The sequence below is a fragment of the Ovis aries genome, chromosome 18 (genome assembly GCF_016772045.2).
Source record: "Ovis aries strain OAR_USU_Benz2616 breed Rambouillet chromosome 18, ARS-UI_Ramb_v3.0, whole genome shotgun sequence".
Lineage (NCBI taxonomy): Eukaryota > Metazoa > Chordata > Mammalia > Artiodactyla > Bovidae > Ovis > Ovis aries.
The window spans coordinates 53,367,741-53,383,331 of NC_056071.1; the positions used below are offsets into that span (position 1 = coordinate 53,367,741).

General features: G+C 45.9%; 1 protein-coding gene across 4 annotated transcripts in view; it reads right to left on the bottom strand.

The window, feature by feature from the left end:
* The window catches only part of FRMD5 (FERM domain containing 5), a 325,536-nt gene that overhangs the window by 45,120 nt on the left and 264,825 nt on the right, over positions 1-15,591 (bottom strand). The gene's annotated exons all lie outside the window — the stretch shown is intronic.

The window sequence follows — 15,591 nt, forward strand, 5'->3', positions numbered from 1 at the left end:
CTTGTATCCATCTCCATCACCAAGGCCACAGGTGAAGCCACCACCACCTCTCACCGCGGCCCCGGCCCAGAGCCTTCTAGCTGGTCCTCTGTTTCTGGGCTCGCCCTCGCTCCACATGGCGGCCAGGGTGACCACCATTTAGACAAACATTTTTTTTTTTTTTTAGCTGAATAAGTAATGCAGGCACATAGTAAGATATTCAACCACACAAAAGCATATACTATGAAGAGGAAGTCTCCCTTGGACTTCACTTACGCTGTGCTACGGTTCCCCACCCCAGGAGCAACCCCTCACCAGCGTCTTGGGTATCCTCTTTTTTTTTTGGTTTTGACTTTTTTCTTTTTAATTTGAAGAGCATTATCTGGAAGAGAAGCCTGATGAGGAAACTAAGACAGAAGTAAAGAAAACTTAGTGAAAAATCACTAAGTCACGTTTCTTAACTTTTCCACCATGAAGAGCCTTAAGATATATTTCTCAAATATTCTCAACTGTAACACTTAGTTTAAAACATTTTATACTGCAAGCCAACACATGTACGCATATGTACATGAATGTGTGTACATGTCATTTATATACATGTACGTGCGTTATGTATCTACACACATAAATAATTAAAACAACTTGCACAAAATGCCCTCCCTACTATGTGAGATGTAGGTTGATATTTTAAGTGCTGTCTGTGACTTCACTTAGGTAATTTCAGAACCTCTCCTGAGTTGTGACCTACAATTTGAAATACACTATGTTAGAAGTTCTCGTCCCAAAAGTTCATCTCAAACTTGGATCCTCTTTCTTTTCTTTTGTATCCTTAATGTAGTTATATTTTATACCCAGACAAGCCTATATATACATATACATCTTCTCTTCTAAAAAAACATCAGCGGCATATTTTATACTATGGTCTGTTTCTTGGGATTTTTCCCCACGTAGGGTCTCTTGTGACTCTTCCTATAGCAGCACATATACGTAAGCCTCACAGTTTTGAACTGCAGTGAGGACACCGTGATCTTTAATTACATTATAGATCCTGCATAACGCTGTCAGCAAGGGGCCTGTCTTGCTCTCAGAAGAAAATCCAAACTGACCGTGGCCTCAAGGCCCTGCATAACCTGGTTCCGGCCTCCTTTCTGAACTCCCCCAAACCATCCTCCCTCCTCTCTGGCCACAGTCTCCCTGCTCTTGAGCTAAGGCTCTTCTGCATCTTTGCGTCCTCTCTGCCTGGGATGCCCTCCCTCCACTCCTCATCTCCCTGAGGTCTCAGCTCAGATGTCTCTGGTGCAGAGAAGTCTTTCCCCTAAAGAATGACCCCTCCTCGTCTCTTTATTGGTCCTTGGTTTATCCTATTTATTTCCTTCATGGCACTGACCAGCCTGTCAGTGTATTGTTCATTATTTGTTTACTGATTTATCATCTGCTCCCTTTCTAGACTACAGTTTCCATGAGGGCAGAAGCCATCCCCCAGAATCTGGCACAGGGCTTGGCATATAGCAGGGGCGTCCTCAATGCTTATTTGCTGAATCAATGAATAGCAGGTGGAGGGGTGGCCAGAAGGTTTTACAGACTGTCAGGAAATTAGATCCCTCGCTTCTAAACCCATAACCTTCTTCTTCAGGGACCTGCCTGGAATGAGCTGGGAGGAGAATGGCTTGCAGGTGAGTGTCAGGACAGCGGGAGCTCTGCAAGTCAGTGTCTCTGGGCCTCTCCCCAGTGGTCTCCGCAGCTCAGCCAAGATGCTCGTCTCGGTGGATCTGTGTTTAGTGCTGCATCGAAATCAAGGTGGTCTTGTAAGATCTGAACCATCTCACCTGGGACAAGGCCATGGGGCGTTATGGGAGGGCCTGGCCCTGCTCCAAGAATGGGCATTCAAGACCTCTTCAGAAGATTTACCCCTCAGGGACTTCCCTGATCGTCCCATGGCTAAGACTCCATGCTCCCAATGCATGGGGACCAGGTTCGATCCCTAGACGGGGAACTAGACTCCACATGCTGCATCTAAGACCCAGCACAGGCAAATAAATAAAAATACATTTTAAAAAATATAAAGGAAAACGGTCTACTCCTCACTATTTCCCTTCTGCCAGCTCACCCAATACTTGTCAAAAAGAACTAGGGCAGGATAACAAATCTCTCAGCGTGTATATTAAGAAGCTTATCCTTGCAGGACTGGAAGGATGAGCGAGGGGACAGCTCAGCTAAGGAAGGTGGTATCACGTGGGCACCTCTCCCGCCTCTTCTGCGGGCCTCGTGCTCCCTCCCATGACACAGCCCTGAGGCAGCGGTCCCCATTCTTATACCCTTGGGTCTCCCACCAGAAAAAGCTACTCTCACAACAGAGCCTTGTCGTGAATCACCCTGGAACTTCAGCGAGACGGGCCGTAAAACCAGGTCTTTCAAAGGACTAAGAACAATGGTCACTGTGGGCAGGGCTGTCAACTCTTACTGATCCACCTGAGGGTGAGAAGAGCTTAAACTCATTTTTAAATGGAGGAAATAGGCTTAACCCTATCTCAAGCAGCACGTCCTGTTCTTATTCTCTCTCTCAAAGCAACTGAAATGGAATACTAAGAGACAGTGCATATGATGAACATTTTTCTCTACCAATTTTCCTTTGTACCAAGCTGGCTACTACACTGTGATCAGCTGGGGGTGAAGTTTCTTTTCTTTTTAAATCAAAGTATAGTTGATTTATAAGATTATGTTAGTTTCAGGTGAACAGCAGAGTGATTCAGCATTCTGGCAGGTTATACTTCATGATAGGTTATTACAAGGTAATGGGTATAATTCTCTGCATGATATAATATATCCCTGTTGCTTACCTATTTTATATACGGTGGGGTCTAGTCGCTAAGTCATGTCTGAGTCTTGCAACCCTGTGGACTGTAGCCTGCCAGACTCTGCTGTCCATGGGAATTCTCCAGGCCAGAATACCGGAGTGGGTTGCTATTTCCTTCTCCAGGGGATCTTCCTGACCTAGGAATAGAACCAGGGTCTCCTGCGTTGCAGGCGGATTCTTTACCAACTGAGCTATGAGGGAAGCTGTATAGTCGTCTGTTAATCCCACACCCCTAATCTGTCTATCCTGGGGTGAGTTTTTTAGATTTATTATTTATTTTGGCTGGGCTGGGTCTTCACTACTGCGCTTGGGCTTTCTCTAGCTGCAGGTTTCTCATTACGGTGGCTTCTCTTGTTGTGGAGCTGGGCTCTAGGGTGTGTGGGCTCAGCAGTCATGGCAGACAGGTTTAGTTGGTCCTCGGCGTGTGGCATCTTCCTGGACCAGGGATGGAACCTGTGTCTCCTGCACTGGCAGGCGGATTCTTAACTTCCCTGGCCCACCAGGAAGTGCCCCGGGGGGGGGGTTCTAATAGCTGAAGAAGTTGGCTTTCTTGCACACAACAACCATATTAGCAGGAGCCTGAGGCAGCCATGGGGAAATCGTGCTTCTGTGATAGAAATCACATGGGCTTTTAAATAAGAAACATGTCCGCCATAAAAACAACTTATTCTCTCGAGTTGATGGCTCAAATACACTTGCATGGCTCTTGGCTGGTAAGACCGTTAAGTTCAGTAGATCCAACCTCGGAGTTGTTCCACTTCACAGGAAGAAAAAGGAAGCACTGGCTTTTCTCCAGGTAGTCACAAAAAACAACAACAATAACAGCCACACAAGTACATCCTTTGTATCAGTACAAAAGGGTCTTTTTCTATTTCCCAGCATCTGGTGAAAAGCCTGCTCCCCACCATGAAGTGATCGTTCTTGCAGGTTCCTGCCTACCCTACCTGTGGTGGACGCACGGCTTTGAGCTACTCGTGCAGACTAATGAAGACAAGCATCTCCCTTGCTGCGTCTCCAAGGCTGGAGGGAAGAGGGGAAGGGAGGCGTGGGCAGAGCTCCTCCTCAGAGCAGAACCCCACGGAGTTTAAATTCCCAGCAGAGACACAAAGGCAGCACTGGGGCACCTGCCACGCAGGCCTGCAGTCACCCCTCCCTTGGAGCACGGGCCTGTGGCTGGTGGCCGGGCCCCAGGCGGCCTTTGGGGGAAGTCACATTCAGGTGGAGCTCGTGGTGGGCTCCCACAACAGGCCTCCGGCAGGGCCTAGCGTTTGGAGATTGAAAACTTCCTGGCTTGCACCGACAGATGCCCGCCGTGTCCTAGGAGTCCCTCTCTGTGGTCTCCCCGCCTTAAGCTGGGGCTTTCTGGACTACTCTCTGGCAGCCAGCCTTCTCCTCTGGTGGGACGGCAAAGCCCAGTGAGCCCACCTCCTTTCCCCTTGGCCGCAGTCGCCCTGGCGCTCCTCTCAGCCGGGTGCTCTGAGCTGGATGTTGTGCCATTGATGACACTGGGGAAACAGGCGCTCACGCTGACAGGTGATTACTGTCTAGTCACAGAGTCGGGGCTCCAAGCCCAAGGCCGTTTATCTTCGGGACAAGCGAGCCGAGGCAGAGCACCTGAATCCAGCTAAATCTCGGAGGTTATTCTCCTCACAAGGACATGAGTAAGGGCAAAACAGCGTATGAAGCACCCATCTAAAACATAAATTTACATTTTATGAACCATAATAGTACCTACACACATATTTTAAAATGGTAGTGCATAGACAGGCAACCTCTTAATTCTGTCTAGACGGTGCCCAGAATGATGCATGAGCCCCTCAGAACCGTTCTGCAGCTCTGAGGTCTGGAGAATTCATGCGCCTTCCTGGAGTGCCTGGTCTGGCTCTCCACGGTTTGTCCATTCTCCAGTGAAGGCATTGAGGCAGGAGGCAGGCTTGGGCCAGTGACCTAACCTGTTCAAGGTTCATCACATTTTCTGCCTCACAATCAATACCCCTGGGCAGGAGAACAGCATTTTTTTTTTTTTTTAACCCATCACAGGGTTGATCCCAGGGACTCTGGCCTGGTGCACCCTGATCAGAGGGGCTAACATGTAGAAAGCCCCCTACTCACTGGGCCTCACACTGTGCAATCCCACTTACCCGGAAGGCAGGCAGACTGTAAGTGCCAACTACATGAGTCATGAAGAGGGCAAGAGACACCACAACCTCCTCAGATCCTGGGTCCCAGGCAGCTAAGGGGAGCTGCCATGGCTTCATGGCCCTTCGAGAAGGCAGAGGGGAGAAGGAGGGTTGCAGAAGGTGGTACCAGCTCCCCCGTCCCCAAAACACAAGAGTCCAGGGGTGTGGAAAGGTCATGCCAGGATGGAGGGAACAAGAGTGGAATGAGTTGTCCTTGGGGGTCTCAGAGGGATGAGGCATCAGGGGTGGGACGAAACCCCTGCCTGTCCTGGCCTAACTTTACACTTCTTGTGGGACCAAGACTGGCTTTCTCATCTGTGTCCTCCAAGGGCATGCAGGCGCCGCCAGCTGCCAGGTTCACGAGCAGATGCTGAGAGAAAGCACTTTAATGTCACAGGGGGACAGCCACGTTAGCTCATCTTCTCAGGGCCGGGGCACGAGCACGTGGGGCGGGAAGTGTGAATCAGTTCCCGGGGCACCGTCCTGCCCTGCTGTTCGCACACTACGGTGGCCGGGCCTTCTGGGGCACAGGGAGGAGAGGGGCACAGATGCGACCAGCAGGGCACTGGATTTCTTCACCGCTGCACTTTCCATTTTCTTTGAAGGGCCCGAACTCCTGCCAAGCTCTGGGCCCAGGAGCCCACTTTTCTTGCTTAGCTGTAAACCAACAAAATCTGTCCAGGAACTGCTGAGGCTGCAGCTAGACAAGCAGCCGGCTCCCTCCAGGAGGAGATGGGGGTGGGGGGAGATGTTCCACTCCATGGAGAAATGCCGGGCAGCTCAGCACAGGGCCGGAAAGGAGCCCTCGCTCCTCACTCTCAGCGGAGACAGACTCCAGGGCTTGGCAGCAAGGCTGGGGCCCATGCAGGCACTTAGTATCTCGACTGCAGCACCAGGAGGTCCCAGCACTGCACTGGCACCAGTGGCTATGTGGCTCCTGGGGGGAGAGACCGGGGCCTAAGGAGGGAACTCGGAGTTCAGATAGAGAAAGAATGGCACGCACCTGGACTCCTGCAGCCACCTGCCCGGCTAGTCCTCAATAAACGCAGCACCTTCTTGAACCAATAGCCCACCCCTCCCCACTCAACAGGCAGGACTGAGAGAGTCGGGGTGCTTTCCATGATGCAAAGAGCTATCTGAGGTTCCGATGCCAGGTGTGGAGCCTCAGGGAGCCCCACTGGCAGTCCTCACTTGGGTCCGAGAACTGGCCGAGCTCAGCACCACATGGTGTGGTGGGCAGAGGACTTGCACACAGGGCAGGGCAAACACATTCCACCTGCAACACGGAGGTCACCGTGCCCAAGTCAGCGTCACGGGAGGGAGGGCTACATGTTCTGTCAGCACAGATGGCCCAAGCCAGACTCCACAGGGGCGACTGAGATCCTCTGAGCAGACCCCTCAAAGCGGCTGTCAGCTCGTAAGAGCAGGGCTAAGGAGAGGGCTAGACTTATTGAGTTATCAGTGATGATGTTTCCACAGCCAAGGCACCCCTGCTCCTGTGCAGATTCCTTGTACTTGGGGAAGTTACCAGAAAGAAAAAAAAACAACACTGAGCTGAGCCTGAAGAAGAACAAGCGCGTCCATCTTTCCTACAGTGAGGCCACCTTTATAGTAAAGTGTCATTGTTTCTTGCTGCTGATTGAATAAGTTTCAGTTGTATTTTTCCAGCCAGTATTGAATATCTCAGTGGACTAGTCATGTCACAGTTATGGAATTATGAAAACTCAGCCAAGCTTGTTAGGGGGGAAGAAAACAACAACTCAGCATTATGTGTGAAGCTCATATTCTCTCTTTCTTATACACACACACACACCCTCTCATAAAACTATGCCTTCTCTACAACATGACGTCAGATGTCAGATAATTTGTAAGGAAAGCCCAGCATTTGGGGGGGCAAACAAACACTCCCTTGGAATGTAAACTGGTACAGCCACTACAGAAAAGAGTACGTAAGTTCTTCAAAAAACTAAAAATAGGGTCTTCTTTGTTGGTCCAGCGGTTAAGAATTCACCTTGCAATGCAGGGGACATGGGTTTGAGAAACTTCGCCCTCATGCCGCAGCTGCTGAAGCCCATGCGCCGTAACTGGAGTCTGCGCACAGCAGTGAAAGACCCTGCACGCTGCAACTAAGACCAACACAGCCAAATACATAAATTAATGTAAAACACCGAAAAACCTAAAAGTAGAGTTGCCATGTGATCTAGCAATCCCACTCCTGGGCATATATCCGTACAAAACTACAACTCAAAAGATGGTGAAGAATCTGCCTGCAATGCTGGAGATCTGAGTTTGATCCCTGGGTTGGGAAGATCTCCTGGAGGAGGGCATGGAAACCCACTCCAGTATTCTTGCCTGGAGGAGAATCCCCATGGACAGAGGGACCTGGTGGGCTACAGTCCCTGGAGTCGCAGAGTTGAATACGACTGAGCGACTAGGCACACATTATTCAAGAAGATAACACGCACCCCAACACTTACAGCAGCACTATTCACAACAGTCAAGACATGGAGACCTAAATGTCTGCTGACCCATGAATGGGTAAAGAGGACATGCTACAACAGTGGAACGCTCCTCAAGCATAAAAGGAGGAGATTCTGCCACTTCAGCTGCATGGATGGATCTAGAGATGATCATACTAAGTGGAGTCAGAGAAAGACAAATACCATACGATATCACTTTCATGTGAAATCTAAAACATGGCATAAATGAACTTATCTATGAAACAGAAACAAACTCACAGACAGAACAGACTTGTGGTTGCCAAGGGTGAGGGAGGAGGGGGAATGGATTGGGAGCTTGGGATTAGCAGATGCAAACTATTATATACAGGATGGATAAACACCAGGTCCTACTGTATAGCACAGGGAACTATATTCAATATCTTGTGATAAATCATAATGAAAATAATATGAATTAGAATGTATATGTGCATAACTGAATCACTATGCTATACAGCAGAAATTAGCACAACATTGCAAATCAATTATACTTCAAGAAAACAAATTAAAAAAACAAATTACTTAAAAAAAAAAACAGACATCCCCTTGCACCCAACCCTAGAGATAGTAAACTGACGATACATTTTATTGTCTTTTTTCCCTCAAAGGACAAATGCACATGCTATTTGTCAAGCCCAGGAATTTCTGGGGTTAAGGGGAGTGGCCTGTGTGGCCAGGGTCAGGAGCGCCGTGTCAAGCTCAGCATCCTCATCGGTTCTCATAATCCTGCCGCCTTTCCCTCAGCCTCTCTGACCCTCAGTGGGAAACTGTTTATTGGCCACTACCAGCAAACCTGGTGAATTCTGAGTGGGACACATCCCATGATGAAAGAGGCCAGGATTTCTGAGTCCTGGTACAATCTCCTTTTCAATTATCCTATCAGGTCACTTGTATTCCCTTGGAGTTGAGGTGGAGGCAAAGAGAGCAGAGAGGGGAAGGGCCCTGGGAAGGTTCACTGAGGATAAGCCCTGGGCTTGGAGCCAAAGCTCTGCTCTGGCAGTCCTCAGCTTGTGACCTTGGACCTGTCCCTTAATCTATCTGAGCTTCTGTTTCTTTAGCTACAAAATAAGGTTAACACTACATCTCTCAAAGGATTACTATGAGGATCAAAACCAGAGACATAACGGGCATAAGGACCCTGTGCATTTTTCCAACTAACTTCCTCTGCCTCCTGTAACCTCTTCTTCCTTTAGGCTGAGTGGACTTGTACATGACAAGGCCTTAGTGACGAGGCTGTGTTCTCCCTGGACAAGAACACTCGGGTGGAGCCTGGCTACATGCCCACCTTTGCAGCACCCCTGAGCTGGTGGGGATAGCCACCACTATGGAAATGTTCTCCATGGGGCTCTCAAGGCACAGATCTGCATCTTCTCCTTATCCCAAAGTTATTTTTCCCAGACAAGGTCAGAAGTAGAAAATATCAAATATCTGCAATTTACCCAAACCCTTCAGAGGCTTGGCAGAACAAATAAAACTCAAAGTTAGTAGAAGGAAAGAAATCATGAAGATCAGAATAGAAAGAAAGTAGAGATGAAGAAAACAATAGAATGGATCAATGAAACGAAAATCTGGTTCTTAAAAAAAGATAAACAAAATTGATAAAACTAACCAGACTCATCAAGAAAAAAAAGAGAGAGGTCTCAAATCAAGAAAATTAGAAACAAGTTACAAGGGAAGCACAGAAATACGAAAGATCATAAGAGATTACTACAAGCAACTATAGGCCAATAAAATGGAAAACCTCGAAGAAATGCACAAATGCTTAGGAAGGTACAAACTTTCAAGACTAAAGCAGGAAGAAATAGCAAATATGAACATTCCAATCACAAGTACTAAAATTGAAACTGTAATTTAAAAACTCCCTCAAAAAACAAAAGTCTAGGACCAGATGGCTTCACCGGTGAGTTCTATCAAACTTATCCTCAGTGAACCTTAAAGAAGAGTTAACATCCATCCTTATGAAGGTCTTCCAAAAAATTACTAAGGAAGTAACACTTCCAAGCTCATTCTTCAAGGCACCATTACCCTTATACCAAAACAAAAGATATCACAAAAAAGAAAATTATAAGGCACTATCACTAATGAAAACAGACATAAAAATCTTTAAAAAAATACTATCAAACCAAACCCAACAATACATTTAAAGGATCATAAACCATCATCAAGTGTGATTTATTCCAAGGATGCAAGGACTCTTTCAGTTCAGTTCAGTCGCTCAGTCACGTCCGACTCTTTGTGACCCCAGGAACCACAGCACGCCAGGCCTCCCTGTCCATCACCAACTCCCGGAGTTTATCCAAACTCATGTCCATAAAGACTCTTTAATATATGCAAATCAATCAATGAGATACACTGCATTAACCAACTGAAGAATAAAAACTGAAGAATAAATATGATCATCTCAATAGATGCAGAAAAAGCTTCTGATAAAATTCAGCATCCATTTATGTTAAAAACTCCCCAGAAAGTGGGCGTAGAGGTTTCTCCAGAAATCTACCACAACATAATAAAAGCCACATACAACAAACTGACAGCTAACATTTTCAACAGTGAAAAACTGAAAGCATTTCCTCTAAGTTTAGGAATAAGACAAGGGTGCTCATTCTCACCACTTTTATTCAACATAGTTTTGAAAGCCCTAGCCATGGCAGTCAGATTAAGAAAACAAAAAGAAAGAAAAGGAATCCAAATAGGAAAATAAGTAAAACTATTAACTATTTGCAGATGACATGACACTGTACATAGAAAATCCTAAAGACACAACCAGAAAACTACTAGAACTCAATGAATTCAGTAAAGTTGCGGATACAGAATTAACACACAGAAATCTCTGACATTCCTAAACACTAACAGTGAAAGATCAGAGAGAGAAATCAAGGAAACAATTCCATTTACCAGTGCATCAAAAAGAATAAAACACCTAGAAATAAGCCCAAGGAAGCAAAAGACCTGTATGCAGAAACTAAGATGCTGATGAAAGAAGTCAAAGATGATACAAACAGATGGAGAGCTATACCTTGCTTTAGAACTGGAAGAATCAATATTGCCAAAATGACTGCACTACCCAAAGCAACACACAGATTCAATGTATTATCTATCAAATTACCAGTGGCATTTTTCACAGAATTAGAACATTTTACAATTTGTATGGAAACACGAAAGACTCCAAACAGCCAAAGCAATCTTAAAGAAAAAAATGAAGCTGGAGGAATCAGGCTCCCTGACTTCAGACTATACTATAAAACTACAGTGATCAGAGCAGTTTGGTACTGGCACAAAAACAGAAATATAGATCAATGGAACAGGATAGACAGTCCAGAGATAAACCCACATACCTATGGTCAACTAATCTATGACAAAGGAGGCAAGAATATACAGTCTCTTCAATAAGTGGTGCTGGGAAAAATTGTAAAAAAAATTTGCAAAAACACTGTAAAAAAAAGAAAATTATAAAAAATATGAAAATTAGAACACTGTAACTCCATGCAAACAAAAAATTCAAAATGGATTAAAGACCTAAATGTAAGGCCAGACACTATAAAACTCTTAAAGGAAAACATAGGCAGAACATTCTCTGACACAATTTTGCAGCAGTATCTTTTTTTTTTTCAGCAGTATCTTTTTTTGATCCATTGCCTAATGAAAATAAAAACAAAAATAAACACATGGGACCTAATTAAACTTAAAATTTTTTGCACAGCAAAGAAAGCCATAATCAAAATGAAAAGACAACCCATAGAAGGGGAGAAATATTTGCAAAGGAAGTGACCAACAAGGGATTAATATCCAAAATATACAAACAGCTCATGCAGCTCAATATCAAAAAAAACAAACAACTCAAGCAAAAATCTCTGATGAAGATGAAAGAGGACAGTGAAAACGGTGGCTTAAAACTCAGTATTAAAAAAACTAGGATCATGGCATATGGTCCCATCACTTCATGGAAAATAGATGGGGAAAAAAATGGAAACAAGGGCAGATTTTATTTTCTTGGGCTCCAAAATCACTGCAGATGGTGACTGCTGCCATGAAATTAAGACACTTGCTCCTTGAAGAAAAGCTATGACCAACCTAGACAGCAGATTAAAAAGCAGAGATGTTACTTTGCCAACAAAGGTCCATATAGTCACAGCTATGATTTTTTTAGTATTCACATATGGATATGAGATTTAGACCATAAAGAAGGCTAAGCACTAAAGAACTGATGCTTTCTAACGATGGTGCTGGAGAAAACTCTTGAGTGATCCTTGGACAGCAAAGAGATCAAACCAGTCAATCCTAAATTATTCACTGGAAGAACTGATACAGAAGCTGAAGCTCCCAATACTTTGGCCACATGAAGTGAAGAGCTGATTCATTGATCAAGACCCTGATTCTGGGAAAGATTGAGGAAAGAAGGAGAAGGGAGCAACAGAGGATGAGATGGTTGGATGGCCTCACTGAATTAGTGGATATGAGTTGGAGCAAACTCTGGGAGATTGTGAAGGACAGGGAAGCCTGGCGTGCTGTAGTCCATGGGGTCGCAAAGAGTCAGACATGACTCAGTGACTGAACAACAACGAAGCAGGCAGAAGATCTAAATAGATATTTCTCCAAAGACACTCAGATGGCCAAAAACACATGAGAAATGCTCAATAATCGCTAATTATTAGAGAAATGCAAATCAAAACTACTATAACGTATTACCTCATACCGGTCAGAATGGCAAAGAAACCTACAAACAATAAATGCTGGAGAGGGTGTAGAGAAAAGGGAACCCTCCTACACCGTTTGTGGCAATGTAAATGGATACAACCATTATGGAGAACAGTATAGAGGTTCCTTAAAAAACCAAATATAGAACTGCCATATGATCACAATCCTACTCCTGAGGATATATATCCAGAGAAAACCATAGTTTAAGAAGATAATGCACCCCAGTGTTCACTGCAGCACTGCTTTCAGCAGCCAGGACATAGAAGCGACCTACGTGTCCACTGACAGAGGCGTGGATAAAGGAGGTGTGATACATATATACAGTGGAGTAGTACTCAGCCACAAAGAAGAACAAAATAATGCCATCTGCAGCAACACGGATGGACCTCGAGATTCTCATACTGAGTGAAGCCAGTCAGACAGAGAAAGACAAATATCATGTGATATTGCTTATACGTGGAATCTAAAAAACAATGGTACAGATGAACTGATTTACAAAACAGAAACTGAGTCACGGATGTGGAAAACTAACTTATGGTTATCTGGGGGGAAAGGGATAAATTGGAAGATTGGGACTGATATATACACATTACTATATATGAAGCAGACAACTAAGAAGGACCTTCTGTACGGCATAGGGAATTCCACTCTATACTCTCTAATAACCTACACGGGAAAAGAATCCAGTGGACTTCCTCCTGGAGTCCGCAGATGACTGCCCATCCTCATGGCAGGTGAAGGGTGAAGAAGGGACAAGTAGAGCTTATGGCTCCCAGTTTGGATGCCCAAGTTCCCCAGAGCTCACCCAGTCACTCACAGCTGTTGGCGTCCTTAGCTAGGACCAGACTGGTCATTCTCACTGCTGCTCCTGAGAAGGACAGCCAGGGCCTCCCTTGAAAAGTCTCTCCTCAGAGCAGCAGGACTCTGAGGGCGGGCTCCAGGCCTGGCTCTTGCCCTGTGGTCCCACTGATGGATGCCCTACGCCCTTTCCCAGCACTAAGTGGAGACAACCTCATTGCAATAACAAAACTGAAGTCCCAGGAGAGGAGTGAGACAGCTGGGGCCAGAAGACAAGCAGGTGGTGGGAAGATGGTTTACTGTGCAAATGGTGAGGCCTGGCGAAGCAATAGGACAAACCCCAAATCTCCCAACAGCAGCTACGTCAGTGGTGCAGCGGGGTGGAGAGGAGAGGTGAGGTAGGAGGCAACGGCTCGCTCTCTTGAAAACCGAGTTTCCTTAATAAATTCAGCACCATACCATGCTCTGGACCACTGCTGCCAACTGGAGCCTGCACTGGAATCACCTGGAAAGTTGTTAAAACAGAATGCTGGGCCCCTCTTCTAGACTATCTGGTTCTGTGGGTCTGGAGGGGGCCTAATGAGATCCAGTGATGCCAAAGCTGATGGCCTCACAGGACTAGATCCACCCTTCTCCAGCACCTGTGGGTCACCAGCAGCTTACAGGGCAAAGCCTGCAGGAGTATAGGGGAGAGAAAGTAGGTATTTGAACTCCATGACAATCCAGCTCTGTTGGTACAATTCTCACTTTTATTTATCTTTCACGTTCTCTTGTACCAAGAGTACCAACTTCAGTGCCCTTGGCTTGGGAATTTAATACTACAGAGGAGCTCTGTCTCTCCCCGCCAGGTTTCCCAATTCTGCCTTTCACGCCAGTGGGCAGCTGCCCAATTCTGGCTGCAGAGTTCAAGTCCCCAATTACCATCTACTTTCAATGGCTAAGTAGCACAAAATTCACTGCCCTTTTGCCATGAACTAAATCATCAGAAAATAAAGCTGGCAGGTAGCATCAAACCCAATTCGGAGAAAGAGCTGCCTTCTCGCCTCAGTTCTGCCAGTGGCCAAAGTCTGTTGCAGAACATTTCTCTGCTGGCCTCCAGGATCTCTTGTCTAGGAGGTCGGCTGGGAGCCGCCCCAGACCTCTGCCTGCACCCGCCGCTGCCCGGATCTGTGCTCCTCCAGCTTCTCAGTCCCGCCCTCTGTCTGGGCTGTCGTGACCAATCGGTCTTCTCCTTCCTCTTTGCTGGGCGAGGATACAGATGCGCCTCTATCAAGGGATGGGCAAGTGGATGGGTATGAGATGGGTTCCAAGCCAGGGAGGCAAGTCTTCTGTGTCCAGCTTTGAGCAGGCAGCTGGGGCATGGGGAAGTAAGGAAAGGTGAATCCTGAGTGCCATCTCTTGGGCAAGTCATCTCTCTCTCTGAGCCTCAGTTTCCCTCTGTCTAAATGATTTCATGTCCCCTTGTGGCCCAGAGTCTTTGATTCTCTTTTCAGTTGACCAGAGTTATCACACTCCAGGTTTGTCTTAAGTGAGGATTAAAAAAGGAAGTGGGAAAAAAAGGGTAAATCCAGTAATTTTACAAAGTAATGTTTATTAAGACATTTATTGCTAGTATAATTAATTTTAAAAAACTCAGGGCCATTGCTCAAAGTAAATGGGAAGAGTAACTAAACAGAATTCATTCAATTCTGGAAACTGCCTCTAGCAGGTCTGAGACAGTGAAGACCATTTACGTCAAACTGTTAGAACACAATGAGTCTGGTCATTTTACATTCCGTTGTGAACTACAGAAAAGTCCTCTTAGATCCTTCCAGGGAAAGGGAAACACAGCTCTGCTTCCAGGAAGGTATCTAGCTGGGTCCCTGCCATTGGAAAGGGAATTAAAAGTTCAATACTGGAAAAGACTAATCATTACATCTGCGTAATTATATTGATGTGAATCTCACAGCCAAGTTCCTTTCAGGGAGCTGATGTTGGAAAACACTGCCCTGCTCCTAGGATCACGGGGAATAGGATTAGGATGTTTTTAATTTCTGGAAATTATCAGACATCTTCCTATGGGCAACTTTCACGTTTCTAGGTGTTTCTTCTTTCACCTGGCCAAGATGCCCAGGATCTTTGGGCTTCAGATCAACAGGTGATAAATAACACAGGATTGGATACCTGCCTTATCAGTTGTCACAGGTTACACAGGAAGTGGCTCTGGAATAGGGTTTAGCACACAGGATGTTTTAAGGAGTGCTCGTGAAATTGACACTCATGGCAAGAAAGCTGGACTAGGCAGAGGGAGAAGGCAAGGTCGGATGCAGGCCTGGTGTCAACCTGGCTCAACCACGTTGAGCTCTGGAGCTAGAATGGTCCTTCAGAACCAAAACAGCCAGGCCTTGTATACCCGTCCCTGGGCAACCATGGGATATCGACTGCTGCCAATGGCAGCACCCTCTGGGGGATTGGGTGGGACATCAGAATCCATTATGTCACTCTCAACACAAAACCAAAATCATAACTACTGTTTCTTAAGAGAAATGTGCAAAACATTCTACAAACATTCTCTCTAATGTTAACAATCCCGTTTGAAAGGGTTCTA